Source organism: Mustelus asterias, chromosome 8 (genome assembly GCF_964213995.1).
Source record: "Mustelus asterias chromosome 8, sMusAst1.hap1.1, whole genome shotgun sequence".
NCBI classification, from domain to species: Eukaryota; Metazoa; Chordata; class Chondrichthyes; order Carcharhiniformes; family Triakidae; genus Mustelus; species Mustelus asterias.
The window spans coordinates 7,662,395-7,689,271 of record NC_135808.1 but is presented as its reverse complement, the minus strand read 5'-3'; the positions used below and the strand labels follow the sequence as shown (position 1 = coordinate 7,689,271).

The window sequence follows — 26,877 nt, the reverse complement described above, 5'->3', positions numbered from 1 at the left end:
TTGGTGGAAGAAAACGGAACATAGCCCAGAGAATCAGCTTCCGTGTGTACGAGCTGCTGTCATGGCCTCACAGTATTAGGAGTCTGTGTTTTAGGAAGCAGGTTGTTTCTGAACACTTTGGGATTCCACGTTAAGAGTGTAAGTGCCCGAGAAGTTGCGAGGTGTACCTTTATTGAAGTGACAATGATTCTTGGACTTGGGTAATGCTGCTGGATTAAGGGGTTTCTGCTAAGCAGGTAGTTCAATTGTGTTTAAAGCAAGTTACTGCGGGTGCGGGAATCTGAAACAAAAACAGAAGTTGGAAAATCTCAGCAGGTGGAGAGAAAATCGAGCTAATGGTTTCTGATGGAAGGTCATCCAGACTCGAAATGCTGGCTCTATTCTCTCTCCACAGACCTGCTGAGATTTTGCAACATTTTATGTTTCAGTACTTTTGACCAAGTAGGCTTTTTGGGAGTTGATGTACAAGACTGTTTTAACTGTGTAACTTTAATCTTGTCAGCTTCATTCCCCTTGATATTATTTTTAATTCTAAAGGGTTTTACTGGAGTTCTATGCTGTTGAGGCCAGTAGCTCTTCACAAAATTTTTTTACAATTATTGAGACAGACCTTACTCTGGGGTTTGGCCTGCTGAACAATAACATCTACTGTGAACATAACATCACCCCTCTCCTCAAAAATCCAATCCGTGACCCCCATCATCTTTGCAAACCATCTTCAACAGTCCTTGCGTGTTGCTGCCACACAAATCTTTTCACAACTGTCTCCAATCAGGTTTCTGCCTTGGCAACAGAACCAAAACAGCTCTTAGCAAAGTCACGAATTGCATCCTCTGTGACAGTGGCAAAGGAAAATTACCCCACCACATCCTGTCTGTAGGTTTTGACAGTTGACCATACCTTCCTTTTCAATCACCTCTCCATCTTCATCCAGCAGGGTGGGATTGTTGTTTGTTCCAATACAGTCTATCCAAGTGTAACCAGAGAACAGGCAATGACATCACTCCCTGCTCCCTCAACACACAGTAAGGAGTCTAACAACACCAGGGTAAAGTCCAACACCGCGCGCGCGCGCGCGCGCACGCACACACACATCATCCAAAAGCATAAACACAGACAATGCAACTCCATGCCACCACCACCTCTCCCAATCCTTTCACTATTTCGAAATGATCAGACCGCTTTTTAAACTGTCAGAACTGAATGAGCAGAAATTTTCAACTAAATACGTGGAAAAACGAATCCAATGTCTTCAGTAAAAACCTCAAACTTCATTTCCCAGTAACTGACTTCCTGGAACTCTGGGCTGAAGCAGTCAGTTTCCAACTTCTATGACATATTTAAACTGGCAGCTTCTGACCACACATCCACATCAAAAAACAAAGTACAGCACAGGAACAGGGCCTTTGGCCTGCCAAGCCTGTGCCAATTATGATGCCCTAATTAAAAACCTTCTGCCCTTACGCAGTCTGTATCCCTCTCTTCCCTCCCTTTTCATGTACCCATTCAGATGCCTCTTAAATGTTGATAATGTGCTTGCTTTCACCACCTCCTCTGGCAGCCCGTTCCAGGCACCCACCACTTTCTGCGTGAAAAACTTCCCCTACACATCTCCCTTAAGCTTTCCCCCTCTCACCTTGAGCCTGTGCCCCCTTGTAATTGACACTTCCACCCTTGGAAAAAGCCTCTGCCTATGCCTCTCAATTTTGTAGACCTCTACCAGGTCTCCCCTCAGCCTCCAGGCTTTCCAGTAAAAACAATCCTAGTTAATTCAATCCCTCCTCAGAGGCAACACCCTCGAGACCAGGCAACATCCTGGTGAACCTTCTTTGCACTCTCTCCAAAGCTTGTACATCCTTCTGATAGTGCAGTGGCCAAAACAGCACGCAATACTCCAAATGCAATCTAACCAAGTTGTTATATAGCTGTAACACGATTTCCCAACTCCTCAGACAGATGAAGGCAAGCATGCCATATGCCTCCTTTATCACCTTGGCCACCTGCGTTGCCACTTTTAGGAAACTGTGGACCTGCATGCCTAGATCCCTCTGTATGTTAATGTTCCAAAATGTATCATCTTCCATTTGTCCAGATTAAACTCCATCTGCCATTTCTGTGCCCAAGTTTCCAATCTATCTGTATCCTGTTGTATCCTCTGACAATCCTCAGCACTGTCAGCAACTCTACCAATCTTTGTGTCATCCGCAAACTTACTAATCAGACCACCCACACTGTAGTGTGTGTGTGTGTGTGTATTAAACGATCTAGAGGACAAACAAAAGAGGTCCCAGCACTGATCCCTGCGGACCACCACTAGCTACAGATTTTCAGTCTGAAAAGCACCCTTCTGCTGCTTGCTGTCTTCTATAACCAAGCCAGTTCTGTATCCACGTAGCCAGCTCACCACAAATTCCACGTGATTCTAGTTTTTGTACCAATCTGCCATGTGGGACCTTGTCAAACGCCTTAAAGTCCATATAAACTACATCCACAGCTCAGCCCTCATCAATTTTCTTTATCTGTCACTCAGACCGTTTGTTCCCACCATTGTAATATCGCCAGACCGCAGACCCGCTTCAGCTCATCTGCTGCTGAAACCCTCATTTACACTTGACTATCCCAATACACTGCTAGCCGGATTCCCACCTTCTATCCTTCATAAACCAAAAGTCAACGAAGTCTCTGCTTCCTCATGTCTTTACTCATGCCAAGTCCACCAAGCTATCAGTGTTTTTCCAATTTAGATCTCTTCAGCATCTTTGATAATCACTCTGGCAACTGTGCTTTCAGCTGCCTGGGATCTAAGCTCAGGAATTCTCTCGCTAAACCTCCCCACTTCTTTCATCCTTTGAGAGACTCCAAGACCTATCTTGGATTTTTGGTCACCTGCCCTTGTATCTCATGTGGCTTAGTGCCAATATTTTTTGGTAATGCTCCACTGAACTGCCCTGGGGAAATTTTACCACGTTTAAAGATGCTGAGTAAATGCAGTTGCTGTTACTGAAAGTAAAATACAGCACCAATCTTAAAACCAACCAAGCCCGAGACTACTCAATGCAATTCAATCTGTACAATACTTCAACATTCACACGGAGGGTTTAACTAGTCTAATGCAAAAAAAGCCATGTTGACGCTTCACTAGCTTCGCTTGATACAATGCATTCATTCTTTAAATAGGTTTCTGATGGAAGTCTGTAGTGCAGGATGATTGAAAATCAAAAGGGGGGCAGGGCGGAGGAGAATCAGAGCAGCAGTGCTTTAAATCAGGACTAACGGACTCTTATCATCAAGTGGCATTCGCAATGAACCAGCCAGGGATCCATTGGTACAGATGAGTAGAGATCATATGACATTCTACCATAGTATCACACAGACAGGTCCTTCACCCAAATCCTGTCTTCGTCTCCACAATCCAGACAAATCCTACTTGCCTGTTCACTTTCCATACCCTTCCAAATTTATTCTTCTCCTTTATAATCTCGGTGGAAATCATGAATCACCATTTGCTTTGTAACATTGCATAAATCTTTAGGACCCCTGCAAAATACTGAGCTGCTAGTGAACATGGTTACCCAGTTTGAGGCAGGCAACCAGTGACATACACAGCTGATTACTCCATTTTAATGAGGACATCTTGCTTGTAATACAAAAACATACATCAGGTAATACACACAAACAAATTCTGCTTAGGAGCAATTATGAAGTGCTTTGGGAAACTTTATTACACTTAAAAGGCAATGTATATCAACCAATCCAAATATAAAGCCTTGTCCTACTAGCCAATGCTCTCCCCAGCAAGATTATGAAGTGACTTTGGGAGCGAGTAGTTTTAACCACAATCTTTAATTGCTTATAAGTTTAATAGGATTACACCTCACAGACACATGGCGGCAGATATCTTATTCTGTGCAACCAGCAAAAAGGGAAAACAGTAGAGGACAACTATACATAGAATCCTACCATGGAGGCAAAATACTGTAGATGCTGGAATCAAACAAAAACAGAAAATACTGGAAAATCTCAGAGCTGACAAAGGGTTATCCAGTCTTAAAACGTTGGCTCTATGCTCTCTCAGATGTTATCAGAGCTGCTGAGGTTTTCCAGCATTTTCTGTTATTGTTTTACATAGAATCCCTTCGGTGCAGGAAGAGGTCATCTTGCCCATCAAGTCTGCACAAACATCTCCAGAAGAGCATCGCACTGATCCACCCTATTCCCGTGCATTTACCATAGCTCATCCACCTAGCCTAGAAATCTTTGGGCACCAAGGGCCAATTCAGCATGGCCAACCTACATGTCTTTGGACTGAAGAACTGAGAAGGATAATTGCTGCATAGGACAAAAGCTAGTGAGGGAAGGCTAAGCCCATTCACGCGCCTTGTCTGGCCTATAACTACAGACAGAGACAAATCTCAGAGCAGCAAGAATAAATGTTAGATCATACTGGAACTTACACTGAAGTAGTCAGCAAAACAACACCAAACCATAGCATGCAACTTTTCATTCTAACTGTAGTCACTCCCAGGCTTACTGAGTGAGCCAACATCAGTTTAATAGACACAAGGGAAACACCCAAATCCTGGATTCAGCTCCAAGAACTGGAAAGTCACAGGATTTCTTTGAAGGAAAACTTCAGACTGTAAAGTCAAACTGTAAAACACAAGAGGGTGTAGAAAAATAAGTTTTTATAGAGCACTTGGAGAAAATTCACAGTGCTCAAACTATTTGAAGTATGGCATTAGTGCATGGCTGGGTCCCATAAACAACAATAATTAGATAAATCTGTTTTTAGGAGTTGTTAGTTTAAGGGATAAATGCTGGCTCGGACATTGGAAGATTTTCCCACCTCTTCTTCAAACAACACGCCATCCAAGGGTTCCGATTTAACACCTCCTTTGAAAAATCAGTGCCTCAAAAGTATGGTAACATTGCTTGGTATGGCTCCTGCTCTACCCAAGACCGCAAGAAACTACAAATGGTCATGAATATAGTCCAATCCATCACACAAACCAGTCTCTCATCCATTGACTGTCTACACTTCCCGCTGCCTCAGCAAAGTAGCCAGCAGAATCAAAGACCTCACGCACCCCGGACATACTCTCTTCCACCGGGACAGAGATACAAAAGTCTGAGGTCACGTACCAACCAACTCGAGAACAGCTTCTTCCCTGCTGCCACCAGACTTTTGAATGGACCTACCTCGCATTAAGTTGATCTTTCTCTACATCCTAGCTATGACTATGACATTCTGCGCACTCTCATTTCCTTCTCTATGAATGGTATGCTTTGTCTGTACAGCATGCAAGAAACAATACTTTTCACTGTATACTTATACATATGACAATAAATCAAATACAGGCCTGGATTACATGCTCAGACCTCAGGAGTGTGTTTTAGCCCCACAACTTTCTGGTGCCGAGCCAAGATTGCCACGAAAGTCATTCAAGCAAGGCTGATCTGGGACAGTCCTTGCCAAAGAGCAAACCCTGCTGAACTTGCTGCCAGATCGTCAGGTAGAACCATGGCCCAAATGTCACACTCTTACCTCTGTCAGAAAGTTGCAATTTCAAGTCCCAGTCCAGAGATTAGAGAACAAAATCTAGGCTCACAATCCAGTGGAAGGAATGGGAGCGCCATCTTTCGAATGAGTTGCCCCTTCAGGTCAACAAAAAGATATTGTCACACTATTTCAGAGTGCTCTGGCCAAAATGCATCTTTCAACAAAATGACTAAAACACAGATCATCTGGTCATTTATCACATTGCTGTTTGTGAGAATATGATGATTGGCCAGAAACTGAACAGGACCAGCTATATAAATATTGTGGTTCCAAGAGCAGGTCAGAGGCTGGGAATATTGTGGTGAATAATTCACCTCCTGACTCCCCAAAGCCTGTTCATCATTTACAAAGCACAAGTCAGGAATGTAATGGAAAACTTGCCTGGACAAGTGCAGCTGTAACAACACTCAAGAACCTTGACACCATCCAGGACAAAACAGTCCACCTGACTGACACCCCATCCACCAATGATACGCAGTTTAACAGAGCACTATCTACAAAATGCACTGTAACAACCAAGTCTCCTTTGGCAGCACCTTGCAATTTCTACCATCTGAAAAAGAGACAAGGGCAGCAGATGCATGGGAACATCACCATCTGCAAGTTCATCTTCAAGCTACATATCATCCTGGCTTGGAACTATAATTGTTCCTTCATGGTTGCTGGGTCAGAAATATTGAAAAACTTTTTTGAAACAGCAGTGTGGATGTACCAACATTAGATGGACTGCAGCAGTTCAAAAATGAAGCGCACTGCCACCTTCTCATTATTGACTTTGGGCTGAGGTTGTGAATATATAAATTCAAGTCTTTAGGGTACAATGATGGGGACTGTAGATGCTTTCTGGATGAAAGAGGCAGATTGCTGAATGGTCTTCCTCAACACTAGCTTGTGACAACGCAAGCCCTTTGGGCTTTCTGCATGTTGCCACATAGACCCAGCAATAGCTTGACTGTGCAGGGAGGCTAACCACCCATCTCCATAAATTTCCCATTCTAAGTAGCCAGAAGGTATCTAAATACAGACGACTCATCCTGGTTTTCTGCCTATTGGAGCTTGTGCTGTGGATCTCATCCTGCAGTCCCTCTTAAGCTCATAATCACGAACCCTAATGCTGCAGGGATGGAGGAGGATGAAAGGATTCAGTTCCAAGACAAGAGCTGGATGTGGGAGGGAACAGCAACCTCTGAAGGTGACAGGTAAGCAGGGGGGAGCCAACACATCAAACCTTAGTTTTAACTAACAAACTATGCACATGACAGAGCTGGGGGAGGCTGGTCTAGTAATCCAGAGAGCCAGGGGATCCAGGTTCAAATCCCACCATGGCAGATGGTGAAATCTGATTTAAAAATCTTGCGTTCAAAAAAAGTCCAAATGAAACCATTGTCAATTGTAGTGAAAACCCATCTGGTTCACTAACGTTCCTTTCGGGAAGGAAATCTGCCATCCTGGCCTGTGAAACAAAGAACAGTACAGCACAGGGACAAGCCCTTGGCCCACGAGGACTGGGCCAACATATGACGTCTTTTTAAACTACAGACCTTCTGCCTCTAACAGGGTCCATTTCCTTCTATGTATCTGTCAAGATACCTCTTAAATGTTGTTGTATCTGCTTTTACCCACTCACCACCTTGTGTAAAAAAAAACTTGCCTCTCCTTTAAACTTTTCCCCTTTTACCTTAAATCTACGTCACCCAGTAATTGACATTTTGACCCTGGAAAAAGATTCCAATTATCCATGCCTCTCATAATGACTCCAGATCCACAGAAATGTGGTTGATTCTTAACTGCCCCCCCCCTCAACAGCAATAAATGCTGGCCCAGCCAGCGACGCCCACACCCCATGAACGAATGAACAAAAAGTTACCTTCAAAACGCAAGGATGCAAATGCGCCAGAGAGGCACTTAAGTGCACAGACTTCATGTAGCAAATCACAAACCAAGATATCAAGTCCTTCACGCAGTTCAAACTTGAAGTTGCACAGTATTAAACACAGAAAAAAAAACTCTAGCCAAGGATAAATGGCCACTGTTAATTCCTCCCACAGCTCACCAGCTCGGAGCGGAACAATTTTCATTTATCTGGTGCATTTAAATTTATAGAAGCAGGAGATCAAGCCATCAATTCCAAATGATCACACCAGATCATGTCTGCAGACTACAAAGCCTATTCTAGCACTCAACTTCCAGATATTACCCTCAATATTCACAGGTGGGAGGTTTTACAGCTATTTTCAACCATAGCTATTATAGTTGTGATTGTGGAAAGACAATGCCACAATGCAAAACTTCAGCTGTCTGCCAGTACACAAGGAAAATAAATTATTGGAAAAAGATAGGATGCCGGCAGTCCACTTACCCATTGACGTCAGACAGCAGACAACAGTAATAGCCACTCTCTACTTTTGTGATTCCAAGTTTTAACTGGATAGAAGCAAGCATCCGAGTTTAATACTGATTTGCCACACAAGGCCAGTGTTCCGAGTTGGGTCAATGGTCGGTTTGCGGTTTCAAGTTAATATGTTCCAAAGTTAACACATAGATGCTCATTGTGCTGTCCCTTCACACGTGAAGATTCTTGCGAAAGGTGTTTACAAATCTGTCAGTTGAGATACAAGTGCATCATGACCCCCCCCACCATTACATTAGGGGGAGAGGGGGGGGGGGGGAGGAGGAGGATGTTACCTCATGAGGAATGTAGAATACACGATACAAAGGTCAACTCCAACAACTTTTAAAAACAAAAATCAATTCTCCCAATGCCTCTCCTGAATGTGTCAACTTAAGCCAAGGTACAAGTTCCTCAGGTGACTGATGATCTCAGTACCTTAGCTAACTGGTCATTCTTCATGTGAGCTAAACAGCACAGAGGACTATTTGAACAACTTCTTCCCTGCTGCCAGACTTTGAGTGGACTTATTATATTAAGCTGATCTTTCTCTACATCCCGGCTAGGACTGTAACACTAGATTCTGTACCCTCTCCTGTCTTTCACCCCTATGTACTCTGAACAGTAGGTTTTGTCTGTACAGCGCACAATATTTTTCACGATCTCAATATATGTGACAAAAATAAATCAAATTCAACTCATTCAGTATCCAACTGCCACCCCCAACAACACACACATCTATGCCAATTTTATTAACTTCTATTAGGTCACCCTTCAGCCTCCGTCTTTCCAGGCAGAACAACCCCAGTTTACCCAATCTCTCCTCATAGCTAATACACTCCGTACCTGGCAACATCCTGATAAACCTTTTCTGTGCTCTCTCCAAAGCTCCACGTCCTTCTGGTAGTGTGGCGACCAGAATTGGACACAGTATTCCAAATGTGGCCTGGCCAATGCTTTATATAACTGTAACATAACTTGCAAACTTTTATACTCGATGCCCCAGCTGATGAAAGCAAGCATGCCATATGCTTTCTTCACCACCTTTTCCACTTGTGCTGCCACTTTTAAAGGATCTGTGGACCTGTAGTCTCCGATCTCTGTCTACGCTCCTGATGGTTCTGCCATTCATTTTATAGCTCTCATTTGAATTGGATCTACCAAAATACATCTTGCATTTGTCCAGATTAAAGCCCATCTGCCATTTCTCCACCCAATTTTCCAGCCTATATCTTGCTGTAATCTGACAATCTTCATCACTCTCCGCAACTCTGCCAATCTTAGTATCGCCTGCAAACTTGCTAATCAGACCAGCTATGTTTTCTTCCAAGTCATTTATGTCTATTACAGAGGCCCCAGCACTGATCCCTGCAGAACACCACTAGGTAAAGGCCTCCATTCAGAGAAACTCCCTTCCACCGCTACCCTTTGTCTTCTATGGTCAAGCCAGTTCTGAATCTAGCTAGTTCACCCTTGAATCTGTGCGATTTCACCTTTTGCACCAGCCTGACATGACCTTGTTAAATGCTTTAATAAAGTCCATGTAGACAATATTCATGCTTCCCTGGTGAATCATCTTTTGTCGTCACTTCAAAAAACTCTATTTAGTGAGACATGACATCCTTCGTACAAAACCATAAGACTATTCGGTTCCCAATGTGCACGGATCCTATCCCCAAGGATCTTCTCCAACAATTTCACTATCACTGACGTCAAGCTCACTGGCCTATTATCCAGGCTATCCTTTCTACCCTTCTTAAATATGGGACAACATTGGCTATCCTCCAATCCTCCGGGACCTCACCCGTGGCCAACGAGGAAACAAAGATTTCTGCTAGAGGCCCAACAATTTCCTCTCGTCTCCCTCAATAATCTGCCATCTGGCCCTGGGGATTTGTCTACACTGGATTGTCTGGCTCCAGCAGCTGCTTCCAAAGGAAGACAAGCGAGCCAGGGGCAGAATATACATCACAGAGCCTTTAAAATCAGTGGCAGAATTACTTTTAACCCATCCTCTGAAAAGGAATACGGCGGCAAGTTGTGAGGAAACACCACATCTTAACAAAAGTAATTGCTTCCCTCTTAATCCATAAATCTTCAAATGCTTAAAAAAGCAAAAGATGTTTCAAATGCTGGCCGTTGATTTGATTTGTCACATGTATTAGTAGACATTAAAAAGGATTGCTTCTTGCGTGCTATACAGACAAAACACACCGTTCACAGAGAAGGAAAGGAGTGCAGAATGTAGTGTTACAGTCATAGTTAGGGTGTAGAGAAAGATCAACTTAATGCGAGGTAGGTCCATGGTGGCAGGAAAAAAAATAGTTTGCGTCGATTGGTACGTGGCCTCAGACTTCTATATCTTTTTCCCGTAGGAAGAAGCTGGAAGAGAGAATGTCCGGGGGTCTGCGCGTGGGGTCCTTGATTATGCTGGCTGCTTTTCCGACGCAGTGGAAAGTGTAGACAGTGTTAATGAATGGGAGATTGGTTTGCGTGATGGATTGGGTTTCATTCATGAACCTTTGCAAAATTAAGTGGCTAGGTTTTCTTTTTGCAAAGAACTTCATGTCCAGCTGAATTCTCCGAGCAAAATATCATCTTTGTCCAATCTCCACCTCAGTGGAAATTTCACCATTTACACTGAAAACAGCCCCTCCCAAAAGTAAACTTCATAGACCACGAAGATGTCCAGTCCAAACCCTGGTCTGTAACAACGCAGCAACCACAAGCCAAAACGGAAGAGAAAAGGACCCAGGGTCCCTGCATCTAATCACGACACAGTGGCTTTAGCTCGATGTTGGGGTGCAACATCCCTCACAATGCTGACTGACATGGGTGCCACAGCCCTCACCGCTGACTGGCAGGCTCTGCATAGATTCACATGGAGTGCCAGCCGTGACTCAGTTGGTAGCACCCTTGCCTCTGAATCATGAGGCTCAAGTCCAACTCCAGGGCTTGGCCTCAACAAATCAAGGTGGACACTGGTGCCGTTCTTCAGTTGAGATTATAAATCAAGGCACCACATGCTTGCTCGGATGGCAGTAACAAACCCATAGTGCTTTTCGAAGAACATGATTAACTCCATGTCCTCGCCAATAGTTATTCTTCAATCAATATTATAAAAACAGATTAACTGGTCATTACCATTTGCTATTTGTGTGAACTTGCATGTGCAAATTGGCTGCTGTTTTCTACAACAGTGACTATACCTCAAAAATTACTTCATTGGTTGTAAAGTAATGTTGAGGAGTCCAGTGGTCATGAAAAGTTCTATACAAGTTTAAAAAAAAACACAACTCAGAGAGTTGCCGAGGCGCGAATCTCTATTCCAGCAGAGTAAAGCATTTAGGACCAGCAGAAAAGACTTACAATTTTCAAGTTTCCAACACAAGGGTGAAAGAAGCCCATTTGCTTTAAACTCGACTAATTCAGTCGCTACGTCAGCCGAACTAAAAAGGTGAATGCAATCCCCAAAAAGGCAGCAATTTGACACATTCAGGTGGTTATGAGAAAACACCTTCCAGTTTACAAGCTTGAAACAAATCATAAACTGGGACGTGGAATCCAAGTTAAAGCAAAAGGAGAGCAATGCCACAACCACCACTGGATCACCTACTGTAATTAGTCAACTCAAATCACATTTCCCCAGTTATCCTTTTACAATCTTCTTTTCCAAGCACAACCAATTTGGTTTTAAATCTCTGCTCTGACAATCACGTGGTAACATACATTAATTACCCTCTGGAAAAGAAGTTGACTAGCCCCAATATAACCTTCCAATTAAAACCGAGCCTACACCTGCTATTTCGATCGAGCCCCAGAACATCCACTTTCACAAAGTAATTTCTCACAGTACAAGTACGCCAAGGAGCAACCAGACCAGTCACTGGCACACAGCCTCCTCTGTGCACCGACAACGGTGGAGAAACATGTGCTCTGGTTTCTAGGCACAGCAGAGAACCATCACCCTAACTACACAGCTAAAATTATAAACACACAACAGGAAGCAGCAGCTGGGCGGGTCAGTCCATAGGAAGGCTGAACACCTTAATATAGAACATACTCTCTCTCCAGTCTCTGTTTCTGCAATTTCATACAACTGAACACTCTCACCAGCGACGTCAGGTCAAACACGCAGTTCTCTTTTAGTCAGATTAAAATTGATTTTACAAGGATGTCAAAACCGATCCCAACAGAACAACTGGAGTGCCTCCTTTCCGAAAGAGCAAAGGATGCCAGCTGAAATTCTGAAGTCGCCATTATTGCAAATTTCCAGGTTGCTTTCCTTCCAGTTTGCTACCAAATAAACCTGTTGGACTTTAACCTGGTGTTGTTAAAACTCTTACTGTGTTCCTTCCAGTTATCCAGTCTTAAACAGTCCTGTAAGAAAGCAGAGAACGCTTTGTCTTGCTTGGGCTCATTTGGTAATTGTACTGCAGGTCGAGACTGAGGAGGAAGGCCCTCCACAGGAACAACTGCACTGAACACCATGGTACTCAGCAGGTGCTTCAGTTAGAGCGGCTATGATTTGCTGCAGCATCTTCTGAGTTGGGGGCAAAGGACACAAGCCAGTCAGTGATCCTTCTCCTTGGCATTCTCCAGTGCTGGAATGTGTACATGCTGTGGGAGAGCACGATTCGGCTGTGTTTTGTATACCGTGGTCAAACATCTGCTAACACCACCATGATTCAGTTTATATATGAAGAAAATTCCTTCCGATTTTAAAACTGATCCCGAGGACAAAGTATTTATTCACCAACTGCCCAGGTAGCTGAGGATGGAAGTCTTCTTACTTGTTTCCCGAAGAGAAAGCTTTCTAGACAGGGTTATGGAGGAAAAACAATGGAACCACCGAAGCAAAACCCCAGATTTCTTTTTACATGAAGGGAAATCGACACCGGTGATCATTGGACATTTGAATCCCCCAAGAGGATACTCCACAAAAGAAAACACAAACCGTAAGAAATACAACGCTCACAAGAAGGGATTCAAAGACTAGATACATACAAACATCAGAGCCTTCAAAGCACTTATACAGAGATCATGTCACAACATCCTAATGGCTCAAACAGAGCTCTTTATTTCAGGTAAAACTGCTGTTCTGGTTACAATGAAACCTGCCTAAAAGGACCACAGGAAACTGCGACCAGTCATCAATCCATACCATACACATCTCGGTTTACGGTCAGTTAATACAAGTTTTGTTCACAGCGCCCACTCCAAGATCAGTTTTAAAATCGCTCACCATCACCGCCCGAAGATTAGAGATGCAAGTATAGTATGGAATACCCAAATGCCAGATTTATGCACGTAAACACAACTTCTTTATGCAGCAGCTTTAACATAGTTCAGCATCCCAAAGCAAGTTTGACAATGAACCGCAGGTGATATCTTACAGCTAAAAACTGGGTCAAATACATAAGGACAGCCTTCAAAAAAACGTTTAGGGAGCAAATTTCAGCGTTTGTGGCCTCAACAGTTGAAGGAGCAGCCCAATGAGGGTTTCAACAGTAAAGGCAGGGATGCAGTTGGGTAGGTTTACAGATCAACTGGTTTTGAACTTGTAGAGGATATAGAGCTGGAAGCTCAGCTAAGGAACATATAGGTTGCAAAAAATCTGGTCCCCTTCAGACATTCATGTCCCGATATTAGTAAGCAGATAGGCTGATACCAGGGTTGGCGGGACCGTCCTACGGAGGAGAGGTTGGTTTGACTGGGCCTGTGTTCACAAGAATTCAGTAAGCTGAGGGGAGATTTGATTGAAACATAAAATTCTAACAGGACTGAAAAGACTAGGTTAAAATCTAACAAATTATATCTCTCTTTCTTGAATACATTCAGTGACCTGGCCTCCACAATCTGTGGTAGCAAATTCACTAACCTTGTGAATGTAGAAATTTTTCCTCCTCTCAAGTCCAAAATGGTCTACCCCATATCCTGACTGTTTCCCCTCAAGTTCTAGATTCCCTAACCAGGGAAAACATCCTCCCTGCATCTACTGTGTCCAGCCCAGTTAGAATTTTATATATCTTTCAATCAGATCTCCTCTCTTCCTTCCAAACACGAGTGAATATAGGCCCAGACGAACAAATCTCTCTCCTCATAGGCTGTTGCCAGGGTTGGCGGGACTGTCCTATTTGCTACACTCCATGGCAAATATATCCTTTCTTAGTTAGAGAGACCAAAACTGCACGCAATACTCCAGGTGTGGAATAGTCAAAGATAAGAAATGACAACTCGGAACATGGTTGTACTTGCATGCTAGCTGACCCATTTCTGTACCAATAACTAAAACCAAACTGCTTCTGCATACAATGGATATTGTGCATATGAAATGGAATTTTAAGGAAGTCTAAATTTAGCACAGTTAAACATTTATTGTCTAATGACTACTGCAATGCACAAAACAGACAATGTCTCGACTCAATATCAGTGGGATTGATTATCTAGCCAGCGTCCTCCAGAGGCTGGTTTCCTGACAGTCACCGCTGTGGCAATACTTTACCGGCGGTGAGCTCATGATACAACTGGATGCGAGAACATGGAAAGCAGTGGCTCACAAGTGCAATCAGGATTTGCACTGAAGCATTCAGAGGTCAAAACGATGCAGCGCAACAGGGCCTGCCTCAGCCAGAAATGATCAGAGAACTCAGAACCACAACTCGAGAACACCATCCCCACCGCCATTTTCTACCCACGACGGCTCGATACATAAGCGAGATCTGAAGAAGCTACTTACTCAGTTGAAGTCAGTGGAACTTTTTGGGGTCACTTACACAAGTCAAGAAGCAACTTTGGTGAAGTTTGGGTTGAGCACTGGGGCCTGGGTGCCTGTCTCCAGCCAGTACTACTTATAAAAGCCTTATAGTGACATCACAATAACGACTGCAGCCCTCCACAACCCAGGATATGAGGCAGGCAACAGAGGAGTGGTAGGAAAGACACACCGGGGAAATCAATCCCGCTGGAAAGAGAACTATGTATATATTTTTTTAAAATCCAAGCCTTCAATCTGCCCAATGAAAGCCCCCAATATGAAGGCTGTTGCAGGCAGCAGATCTCACTTCTTAAATCCGTGGTGGAATACAGTACATAAAACGTCAACAGCAAATATGAGGGATTGCTGCATTAATGGAAAGAAAACCGGACAGACTGGAATCTCCAGAGTACCTGCCAACAACTTAAAATTTGGCTTGCTTGGTCACTAAATCAGAGATCCAGGTTACAAGGAGCAACCAATTACTTTCACAGTGAATATCGTCAAGGTGACAGGAAAATGATCGAATTCAAATCTTCAAAACATCAGAGTGTGATGACTAGGAGACTTTCACAGTGACTTCATTGCAGTGTTAATGTAAAGCTACTTGTGACTAATAAACTTTAAAACTTTAATACCTATGTTAGGGTGATACAAAATCCCAGAATAATTACAATGAACAGAATTCAAGATACAATTGCTCAGTTATTAGTATATTGTGTGGCCCAATAGCTTCTACATAACGTATAAAGCCCAGGTACCAGATTGTAGTCAGTGTGTCAAAAAAAAACACATTTTCAACCCTATAATTCCTCAGTTACAAGGCAATGAGGAAGAAACACTTTCAAATATTCGCACAGATGGGAAAATGCTAACAGGAAAGGTAGGTGCATCATCTATTACATCTTCCAAATGAGCCACATTAAAATAGCAAGCTCGGGACGGAATTTCAACATCGCGGTTTGATAAACACCCAAGGTTTCAAGACACTCTTGGTCAGAACATTCCAGAAGGATTACCAATATTTTTTTAAAAACTTGAGCAGGGGTAAAGTTTTATTGGCTTAATGGTGCCACTCTTGCCCGAGTCAAACTCTTGGCTTCGAGCCCCAGGTCTTGGGCCCATCATCGACAATGGGATTGAGGAAGCACTAGGTGCCACCTTTCAGGTGAACTGCTAAAATGAGCTCCTCTCTTCCTGATCACAGTGCTGCTGGATTTTTGTTACAGGCACAAATGACAAGCAGGAAATTATCCTGGTAAATATTTATTCCGCCATCATCAACGCCATAAAGATTACCTTGATGTGCAAATATACTGTAGAAAAACGTGCTGTTGCACCTGCCTCCAAAACCAAATATTGACTACATTTTAAAATTAATGGTAAGGCATGCTCAAACATACCCAGGACACCAAAAGTGAAAATAAGTTTAAAAAATTATAAAGGACATAGTTTTAAAGTTTATTTATTATTGTCACAAGTAGGCTTACATTCACACTAATGAAGTTACTCCGGCGCCTGTTCAGGTACATTGAGGGAGAATTTTAATATGGACAATCCACCTAAACAGCACATCTTTGGAGTGTGGGAGTAAATGGAGCACCTGGAGGAAACCCATGCAGACACGGGGAGAATGTGCAGACTCCACACAGACAGTGACCCAAGCCGGGAATCGAACCTGGGTCCCTGGTGCTGTGAGGCAGCAGTGCTAACCACTGTGCCACAGTACCTGTACCTGTACTTACAACCTTTTGTATCACCCTAACATAGGCATTAAAGTTTAAAGTTTTAAAGTTTATTAGTCACAAGTAGCTTTACATTAACACTGCAATGAAGTCACTGTGAAAGTCTCCTAGTCGTCACACTCCGGCACCTTTTTGGGTACACTGAGGGAGAATTTAGCATGGCGAATGCACCCTAACCAGCATGTCTTTTGACTGTGGGAGGAAACCCACGCAGACAGTGGGAGAATGTGCAGACTCCACACAGGTAGTGACCCAAGCCGGGAACCGAACCCGGGTCCCTGGCGCTGTGAGGCCTCAGTGCTAACCAGTGTGCCACCCACACTGCATTATGTGCCCATTGTCCCCTATCAGCGTTTGGTCAACATTACATACATTTCCATTGTGTTTTGTCGCAAAGATATCAGAGTGTGTTACAGGAGGGCAGGTGATGGGAAGAAATCGAGGGCCACTGGAACGAGGATTGTGGGAGATGTTCCACGGAACAGGCGTGCACGAAGAAAAAAGAGTCAGCTCTTATTGGGGCAAGTGTGCACAGGAACACAAAAAATTGCACAACAATGAAATTTATATCATAACAAAAAAAAAATCTTAAACAACATGACTCAGCCAGCACTTGTGTGTAGGGTCAGGAGAGGTAAAGTTAAGCTAGATGAAAACAGAATTGGAGAGGGCAGCTTTAGCACAAATACACACAGCACTGTTGTGAATCTGGCATTCACATCGACCCTCTTACAAAAGCCATAAACCACACATTTCTCCCAATTCATAAAAAGGCAAAATAAAAGCCCCCTCTCTCTCTCTCGCTGGATCCATCAGACAACAATTAAAAAGGGCAGGGAGGGTGGTGGATTACAAAAATAAAAGCTGGAACCAATTGTTCCGGTATCTATAAACCCTGCAAATGAAAGATTATACCCCTACATTAGGGACACAGAAAAAGTCTTTAAGAGAGGGTTAACAGACAACCTCACTCGCTCTTAACACCCTGAACAGCCATCAAAATCTGGCTATTTCCATGTTTAGAGTGAATTTTTAAAAAAAATCTAAAATTAAATACTACTCCAGTGAAAGGCCACAGTAAGACAAACAGATAAGCAATTTGCTAAAGAGAGTGAATCAAACTAGGAGACCAAATATTTGGCAAAACTAAGACAAAGTGTGGATGGGATTATATGTAAATTCACATTCAGATAGGATTTAAAGTGGAAACAGAGGATAAAATCCTGATCCTCCTCTTATAAATATGCTTCCTATAAGATGTGAACAGGATGCGTAGATCTATTTATTTGATAGGATTCATAAATGGAGGTGGATTCACATCAAGACAGGATTTAAAGTGGAATCTGAGGATGAAATCCTGACCCCCCTCTTGTAAATGCTTCCTATGTGATCGGAAGCATGTATTTAGTTGAGAAGGTTTGTAAATGGAGGGCAAATTCACATCCAAACAGGATCAAGGCTGGATTTAAAGTGGAAAGAGTCTGAAATCCTGATCTCCTCATGTAAATATGCTTTTATGTGATGTGACTAGGACACCTGTATTTATTTGATAGGGTTTGTAAATGGAAGGTGGATTCACTTCAATACAGGATTTAAAGTGAACTGAGGATGAAATCCAGACCACCACCTCTTGTAAATATGCTTCCTATGGATAGGAAGCATGTATTTATTTGAGGGGGTTCATAAATGGAGGGTGAATTCACATCAAGGCAGGATTTAAAGTGGAAACTGAGGGTGAAATTCTGACCTCTTGTAAATATGCTTCCTATAAGATGTGAATAGGATGTATGTATTTATTTGATAGGGTTTGTAAATGGAGGGTGAATTCTCACCAAGACAGGATCATGATGACAGGATTTAAAGTGGAAAATGAGGATGAAATTCTGACCTGTAAATATACTTCCTATAAGATGTATTTATTTATTTAAAAGGGGTTGTAAATGGAGGGTGAAAGAGGGAAGCCTCCACTCTCTATCTATTTTATCCTGGGGGAAAGGAATGGTTTATAATGTCCTCTCTCTCTAACCCCAGCCCTGTGGCCGGGCTGCCGGCCGGTCGGCTCTGAAACATCCTCCAAACAAAATGGCGCCGGGCTCCAGGCCGGATCCTCCCCGGCACCAAACATTCAAAAAAACAGACTCCCCAAATAACCGCCCAACCGGCGACCATCCGCCCGCAATACTCACCAAGGCGCCTTCCTCTGGGCCGACACTATCTGGATGAGGGTTTAAAAAAATAAATAACGCGACGCCGGGCTCCGGATGGAGACGGATTGTAAATCTCAGCGGCCGGCCTCCTTTCCTTTTTTTAATCCCTTCTCTCTCTCTCCTCCTCCCCTCCCCCACCCCCTCCCCCTTCATATAATCATTGAAAAAAATACCCGGCTGCCTAACGGCTACGGCTGCGGCCGCCCCTCCCCCTTCACCTCATTGAGTATTCATTATTCACAGCGCCGCGGCCGGCTCCACCATTCGGGGGCCCCGCTTCATTAGCATATATTTGGATATGGGGAGCCCGGGCCACGCCCACCCCGTTGGCTTCGGCCGAGATTCTCCGGCAGGGAGGGCGGGGCCAGTCGCGCATCTACTTATCATAGATTAGACTATATTTCGAAAGGGGGCGGGGACTAGGGGGCGGGGAGTAGGGGCGTGGCTCTCATCAAGGGGGCGGGGACGACGCCGGGGCCGACAGGACGAGATCCGGCAGCGCGAGATGGGACGAGCGCGAGCACACTTTCTCTGTGGCCTGGCCAGCCAGGCAGCCAGCTGGTGGCCTCCTAGCGGCAGGAGGATTCAACGTCAGGCTGCCTGGATTTCTTTCACTTAACTCAGAGAGTTTAAAGTTTATTTATTAGTGTCACATGTAGGCTTACATTAACACAGCAGTGAAGTTACTGTGAAAATCCCCTGGTTGCCAAACTCTGGCGTCCGTTTGGGTACACTGAGGGAGAACTTAGCATGGCTGATGTCCCTAACCAGCACGTCTTTCGAACTGTGGGAGGAAACCGGAGCACCCGGAGGTAACCCACACAGACACGGGGAGGAACGTACAAACTCCACACAGACAGTGACCCAAGCCTGGAATTGAACCCAGGTCCCTGGAGCTATGAGGCAACAGTGTCCAAGACCCCAAGGAACTACAAAAGGTTGTGAATGTAGCCCAGTACATCACGCAAACCGGCCTCCCATTCATTGACTCTGTCTACACTTCCCGCTGCCTCGGCAAAGCAGCCAGCATAATCAAGGACCCAGACACCCTGGACATTTTCTCTTCCATCGTCTTCTGTCGGGAAAAAAATACAAAAGTCTGAGGTCACGTACCAACCGACTCAAGAACAGCTTCTTCCCTGCTGCCATCAGACTTTTGAATGGACCCACCGCGCATTAAACTGATCATTCTCCACACCCTAGCTATGACTGTAACACTACATTCTGCACTCTCTCCTTTCCTTCTTTATGAACGGTATGCTTTGTCTATATAGTGCGCAAGAAACAATACTTTTCACTGTATGCTAATACATGTGACAATAATAAATCAAATCTAACCACTGTGCCAAGTCATAGATATACAGGACTGACTCAAGACATAGCTTCTTCCCTGCAGCCATCAGACCTTTGAATGGATCTATCTTATATTAAGTTGATCTTTCTCTAAACCCTAGCTATGCCTATAACACAGCATTCTGCTCCCTCTCCTTTCCTTCTCTCCTATGTGCTCTACGAATGGTATGTTTTGTCTGTATAGCGCACAAGAAACAATACTTATAACTGTATACCAATACATATGATAATAATAAATACAAAGCATTGAAACAGGCCCTTCAGCCCAACTTGTCCATTAAAGTTAAAGTTAATTTATTAATCACCTTACATTCACAGCTTACATTAACACTGCAATGAAGTTACTGTGAAAATCCACTAGCCACGCTCTGGCGCCTGTTCGGGTACACTGAGGGAGAATTATCATAGCCAATGCACCTAATCAGCACATGACCAGGTTCCCTAAACTGACATGGCGTCAGTGGCTGGTCAGCATTTATTGCCCATGCCTAGTTACCCTTGGAGGGTAGTCAACCACAATGCTGTGGATCTGGAGTCACATGAAGGCCAGACCAGGTTAGGGAGGCAGATTTCCTTCCCTAAAGTGAACCGGATGGGCTTTTATGACACTTGACAATGGTTTCATGGTCATCAGTAGATTCAGAATTCCAGATATTTTTTAGTGAATTCAAATTCCACCATCTGCCGTGGCGGGATTCGAACCCAGGTCCCCAGCACATTAGCTGAGTTTCTGGATTAATAATCTAGCGATAATACCACTAGGCCATCACCTCCTCTCTAGTTTCAATTGCCCCACGTTTGGCCCAAATCCCTCTAAACATTTCCCATCCATGTACCTATCCAAATTGTCTGTTAAATGTTGTAATCGTACCCACCTCTACCACTCCTCTGGCAGCTCATTCCATACACGCACCACCCTCTGTGTGGAAAAAGTTGCCCTTCGGGTCCCTTTTAAATCTTTCCCCTCTCCCCTTAAACCTATGCCCTCTAGCTTTGGACTTCCTTTACCCCAGGGAAAAGACCAGGGCTCTTCACCTTATCTTTGCCCCTCATGATTTTATAAACTTCTATAAGGTCATCCCCTCATCCTCCCAAGCTCCAGGGAAAAAAGTCCCAACCTATCTAGCCTCTCCTTGTAATTACAGTCCCGGTAATATCCTTGTAAATCTCTTTGCACCCTTTCCATTTAAGAATATCCTTCCTATAGGAGGGTGACAAATTCCATCTTTCATTACCTTAATTTCCTCTTTGCTGACTTTTCCCCCTCCTTCAGGCACCCTAGAAAAGATGTACCATAGAAAGCATTCTTTCCGGTTGTATTACAGTTTGGTATGGCTCCTGCTCTGCCCAAGACTGCAAGAAACTACAAAGGGTCGTAAATGTAGCCCAATCCATCATGCAAACCAGCCTCCTGTGAGGCACTGCTGCCTGGCAGCGCCAGGGACCTGGGTTCGATTCCTGGCTTGCGTCACTGTGTGGAGTCTATACATTCTCTCCATGTCTTCAGGTGCTCCGGTTTCCTCCCACAGTCTGAAAGACGTGCTGGTTAGGTGCATTGACCCGAACAGGCACTGGAATGTGGTGACTAGGGGAATTTCACAGTAACTTCATTGCAACGTTAATGTAATTCCTCGTCAGACCCCACTTGGAGTACTGTGCTCAGTTCTGGTCGCCTCACTGTAGGAAGGATGTGGAAAAGATTGAAAGGGTGCAAAGGAGATTTACAAGGATGTTGCCTGGATTGAGTGGCATGGCTTACGAGGATAGGCTGAGGGAGCTCGGTCTTTTCTCCTTGGAGAGACGAAGGATGAGAGGAGACCTAATAGAGGTGTGTAAGATGTTGAGAGGCATAGATCGGATGGACTCTCAGAGGCTTTTTCCCAGGGTGGAAATGGCTGCTACGAGAGGACACAGGTTTAAGGTGCTGGGGGGTAGGTACAGGGGAGATGTTAGGGGTAAGTTTTTCACACAGAGGGTGGTGGCGAGTGGAATCGGCTGCCGTCAGGGGTGGTGGAGGCGAACTCAATAGGGTCTTTTAAGAGACTCCTGAATGAGTACATGGAGCTTAATAGGATGGAGGGTTATAGGTAGGTCTAGAAGGTAGGGATGTGTTCGGCACAACTTGTGGGCCGAAGGGCCTGTTTGTGCTGTAGTTTTTCTATGTTTCTATGTAAGCCTTACTTGTGACTAATAGGTAAACTTTAACATCCATTGACTCTGTCTACACTGCCTCGGAAAAGCAGCCAGCAGTATTAAGGGCCCCACGCACCCCGGACATTCTCTTTTCCACCTTCTCCCGTCGGGAAAAAGATACAAAAGTCTGAGGTCGCGTACCCACTGACTCAAAGCAGCTTCTTCCCTGCTGCCATCAGACTTTTGAAAGGACCTACCTCACACTAAGTTGATCTTTCTCTACACCCTAGCTAGACTGTAACACTACATTCTGCACTCTCTCCTTTCCTTCTCTATGAACGGCATGCTGTACAGCGTGCAAGAAACACCACTTTCCACTGTATACTAATACATGTGACAATAATAAATCAAATCAAAATCAAACCCATAAACTCACGTGACCTGGGCTCTTGGGTGATCAGTATGTGCTCACTTCAAATCGCGCTGGAGAGACTTGAACGCAAAATCTAGACTGGCCTCAGGATAGAATCACATAATGATTAAATAGCTGAAGGAGAGTATTCCCCCCCCCACCCAAAGCTCAGCTCCCCCACCTCATTGCCAGAGGAATTCACCTAGTTCCGATTCCCCTTGGCCCTGTTATTTTTTTTCCCTCTTCAGATAATTATCGAATTCTCTTTTGAATGCCTGGAATATTGTTTGAAGTCCGTGTACGCCACATCAGCTACACTATCCTCATCCACTCTCTCTGTTAGCTCAGATAAAGAAACTCAGGCAAGTGTGTAAAACACTAAAGCAAACCTGGGCTGGCTTTCTTTAAATAACCTACATTTGAAAATTGCTGAAAAAAACAGACGTACTGCTGCTGAAGCTCTTTGTTGCAGATTTGCCAAATCTCACAAGGAACAACAATTTATTCTGCATCGGAAGGGAATCTCAGTGTGCTGCCCCTTCCTCTTCATCTTACTAGGAGCAGGAGTAGACCATCTGGCCCCTCGAGCCTGCTCCGCCATTCAATAAGATCATGGCTGATCTTTTCGTGGACTCAGCTCCACTTACCCGCCCGCTCGCCACAACCCCTAATTCCTTTATTGTTCAAACATTTGTCTATCTTTGCCTTAAAAACATTCAATGAGGTAGCCTCAACTGCTTCACTGGGCAGGGAATTCCACAGATTCACAATTCTTTGGGTGAAGATGTTCCTCCTCAACTCAGTCCTAAATCTTCTCCTCCTTATTTTGAGGCTATGCCCCATAGTTCTAGTTTCATCCGCCAGTGGAAACAACTTCCCTGCTTCTATCTTATCTATTCCCTTCATAATCTAATATGTTTCTATAAGATTACCCCTCATTCTTCTGAATTCCATTGGGTATAGTCCCAGTCTGATCCTCATAAGCCAACCCTCTCAACTCCGGAATCAACCTAGTGAATCTCCTCAGCACCCCACCCAGTGCCAGTATATCCCATCATTAGTGACAGACAGCATGGTTTTGTAAGAGGGAGGTCGTGCCTTACAAATTTGGTGGAGTTTTTTGAGGAAGTGACAAAAACGGTTGACGAAGGAAGGGCCGTGGATGTCGTCTATATGGATTTCAGTAAGGCATTTGACAAAGTCCCACATGGCAGGTTGGTTAAGAAGGTTAAGGCTCATGGGATACAAGGAGAAGTGGCTAGATGGGTGGAGAACTGGCTTGGCCATAGGAGACAGAGGGTAGTGGTCGAAGGGTCTTTTTCCGGCTGGAGGTCTGTGACCAGTGGTGTTCCGCAGGGCTCTGTACTGGGACCTCTGCTATTTGTGATATATATAAATGATTTGGAAGAAGGTGTAACTGGTGTTATCAGCAAGTTTGCGGATGACACGAAGATGGCTGGACTTGTGGACAGCGATGAGCATTGTCGGGCAATACAGCAGGATATAGATAGGCTGGAAAATTGGGCGGAGAGGTGGCAGATGGAATTTAATCAGATAAATGCGAAGTGATGCATTTTGGAAGAACTAATGTAGGGAGTAGTTCTACAATAAATGGCAGAGCCATCAAGAGTATAGGAACACAGAGGGACCTAGGTGTGCAAGTCCACAAATCCTTGAAGGTGGCAACACAGGTGGAGAAGGTGGTGAAGAAGGCATATGGTATGCTTGCCTTTATAGTATGGGGTATAGAGTATAAAAGCTGGAGTCTGATGATGCAGCTGTATAGAACGCTGGTTCGGCCACATTTGGAGTACTGCGTCCAGTTCTGGTCGCCGCACTACCAGAAGGACGTGGAGGCGTTAGAGAGAGTGCAGAGAAGGTTTACCAGGATGTTGCCTGGTATGGAGGGTCTTAGCTATGAGGAGAGATTGGGTAAACTGGGGTTGTTCTCTCTGGAAAGACGGAGAATGAGGGGAGATCTAATAGAGGCGTACAAGATTATGAAGGGGATAGATAGGGTGAACAGTGGGAAGCTTTTTCCCAGATCAGAAGTGACGATCACGAGGGGCTACGGGCTCAAGGTGAGAGGGGCGAAGTATAACTCAGATATTAGAGGGATGCTTTTTACACAGAGGGTGGTGGGGGCCTGGAATGCGCTGCCACGTAGGGTGGTGGAGGCAGACACACTGACATCGTTTAAGACTTACCTGGATAGTCACATGAGCAGCCTGGGAATGGAGGGATACAAACAATTGGTCTAGTTGGACCAAGGAGCGGCACAGGCTTGGAGGGCTGAAGGGCCTGTTTCCTGTGCTGTGCTGTTCTTTGTTCTTTGTTTATCCTTTCTCAAGTAAGGAGACCAAAACTGTGCACAGAACTCCAGATGTGGCCTCACCAGCACCCTATACAGCTGCAACATAACCTTGCTGTTTTTAAACTCCATCCCTCTAGCAATGAAGGACAAAATTCCATTTGACTTCTTAATTACCTGCTGCAACAGCAAACCAACTTTTTGCGATTCATTCACAAGGACACCCAGGTCCCTCTGCACAGCAGCATGCTGCAATTTTTTACTATTTAAATAATAGTCCATTTTACTGTTATTCCAACCAAAATGGATGACTTCACATTTATCAACATTGTACTCCATCTGCCAGAGCCTCGCCCACCTCACTTAAACTATCGATATCCCTTTGCAGACTTTCAGCGTCCTCTGCACACTTTCCTTCAGCACTCATCTTAGTGTTGTCTGCAAACTTGGACACACTACACTCGGTTCCCAATTCCAAATTACTCTCTATCTCTTACCAACAAGGAAGATTTGGATTTCTTTACTCAAGCTTTCACCTACATGCTGACACTATAGTTAAGAATGCCCATCAACGCGTCTACTTTCTCAGAAGACTAAAGAAATTTGGCATGTCAGCTGCGACTCTCACCAACTTTTACAGATGCACCATAAAAATAATTCTTTCTGCTGTATCGTGTGGAGGACGGAGAAGATCTGCAGAGAGATTTGGACAGGCTGAGTGAGTGGGCGAGGATATGGCAAATGGAGTATAACGTTGAGAAATGCGAGGTTATACACTTTGGAGGAAATAATAACAAATGGGATTACTATCTCAATGGAAACAAATTAAAACATGCTACCGTGCAAAGGGACCTGGGGGTCCTTGTGCATGAGACGCAAAAGCCCAGTCTGCAGGTACAACAGGTGATCAAGAAGGCAAATGGGATGTTGGCCTATATCGTGAGGGGGATAGAATATAAAACCAGGGATGTCTTGATGCACCTGGACAGGGCATTGGTGAGGCCGCAGCTGGAATACTGTGTGCAGTATTGGTCCCCTTATATGAGGAAGGATATATTGGCATTGGAGGGAGTGCAGAGAAGGTTCACCAGGTTGATACCGGAGATGAGGGGTTTGGATTATGAGGAGAGGCTGAGGAGATTGGATTTGTACTTGTTGGAGTTTAGAAGGATGAGGGGGGATCTTATGGAGACTTATAAGATAATGCGGGGGCTGGATAGGGTGGAGGCGGAGAGATTCTTTCCACTTAGTAAGGAAGTTACAACTAGAGGACACAGCCTCAAAATAAAGGGGGGTCGGTTTAAGACAGAGTTGAGGAGGAACTTCTTCTCCCAGAGGGTGGTGAATCTCTGGAATTCTCTGCCCACTGAGGTGGTGGAGGCTACCTCGCTGAATATGTTTAAAGCGCGGATGGATGGATTCCTGATCGGTAAGGGAATTAAGGGTTATGGGGATCAGGCGGGTAAGTGGTACTGATCCACGTCAGATCAGCCATGATCTTATTGAATGGCGGGGCAGGCTCGAGGGGCTAGATGGCCTACTCCTGCTCCTATTTCTTATGTTCTTATGTTCTTATGTATCACAGCTTGGTATGGCTCCTACACTGCCCAAGACCACAAGAAACTACAAGAGGTCATGAATATAGCCCAATCCATCACACAAACCAGCCTCCCATCCATTGACACTATCTACACTTCTCGCTGCATCGGGAAAGCAGCCAGCGTAATTAAGAACCCCACACACCCCGGGCATTCTCTTTTCCATCTTCTTCTGTCAGGAAAAAGATACAAAAGTCTGAGGTCATGTACCAACCGACTCAAGAACAGCTTCTTCCCTGCTGCCATCAGACTTTTGAATGGACCTACCTTGCATTAAGTTGATCTTTCTCTACACCCTAGCTCTGACTGTAACACTACATTCTGCACTCTCTCCGTTCCTTCTCTATGTACGGTGTGGTTTGCCTGTATAGTGTGCAAGAAACAATGCTTTTCACTGTCTACTAATACACGT

At 44.4% G+C, this 26,877-nt stretch overlaps 1 protein-coding gene across 1 annotated transcript in view; it reads right to left on the bottom strand.

Moving 5' to 3' along the window:
- prrc2a (proline-rich coiled-coil 2A) overlaps positions 1 to 18,785 on the bottom strand; it is a 129,494-nt gene extending 110,709 nt beyond the window's left edge. Inside the window, exon 1 of the mRNA XM_078219083.1 lies at positions 18,638 to 18,785. The gene's annotated coding sequence lies outside the window, so the exon portion shown is untranslated. The remainder of the gene's footprint in view (positions 1 to 18,637) is intronic.
- Positions 18,786 to 26,877: the final 8,092 nt, after the last annotated feature.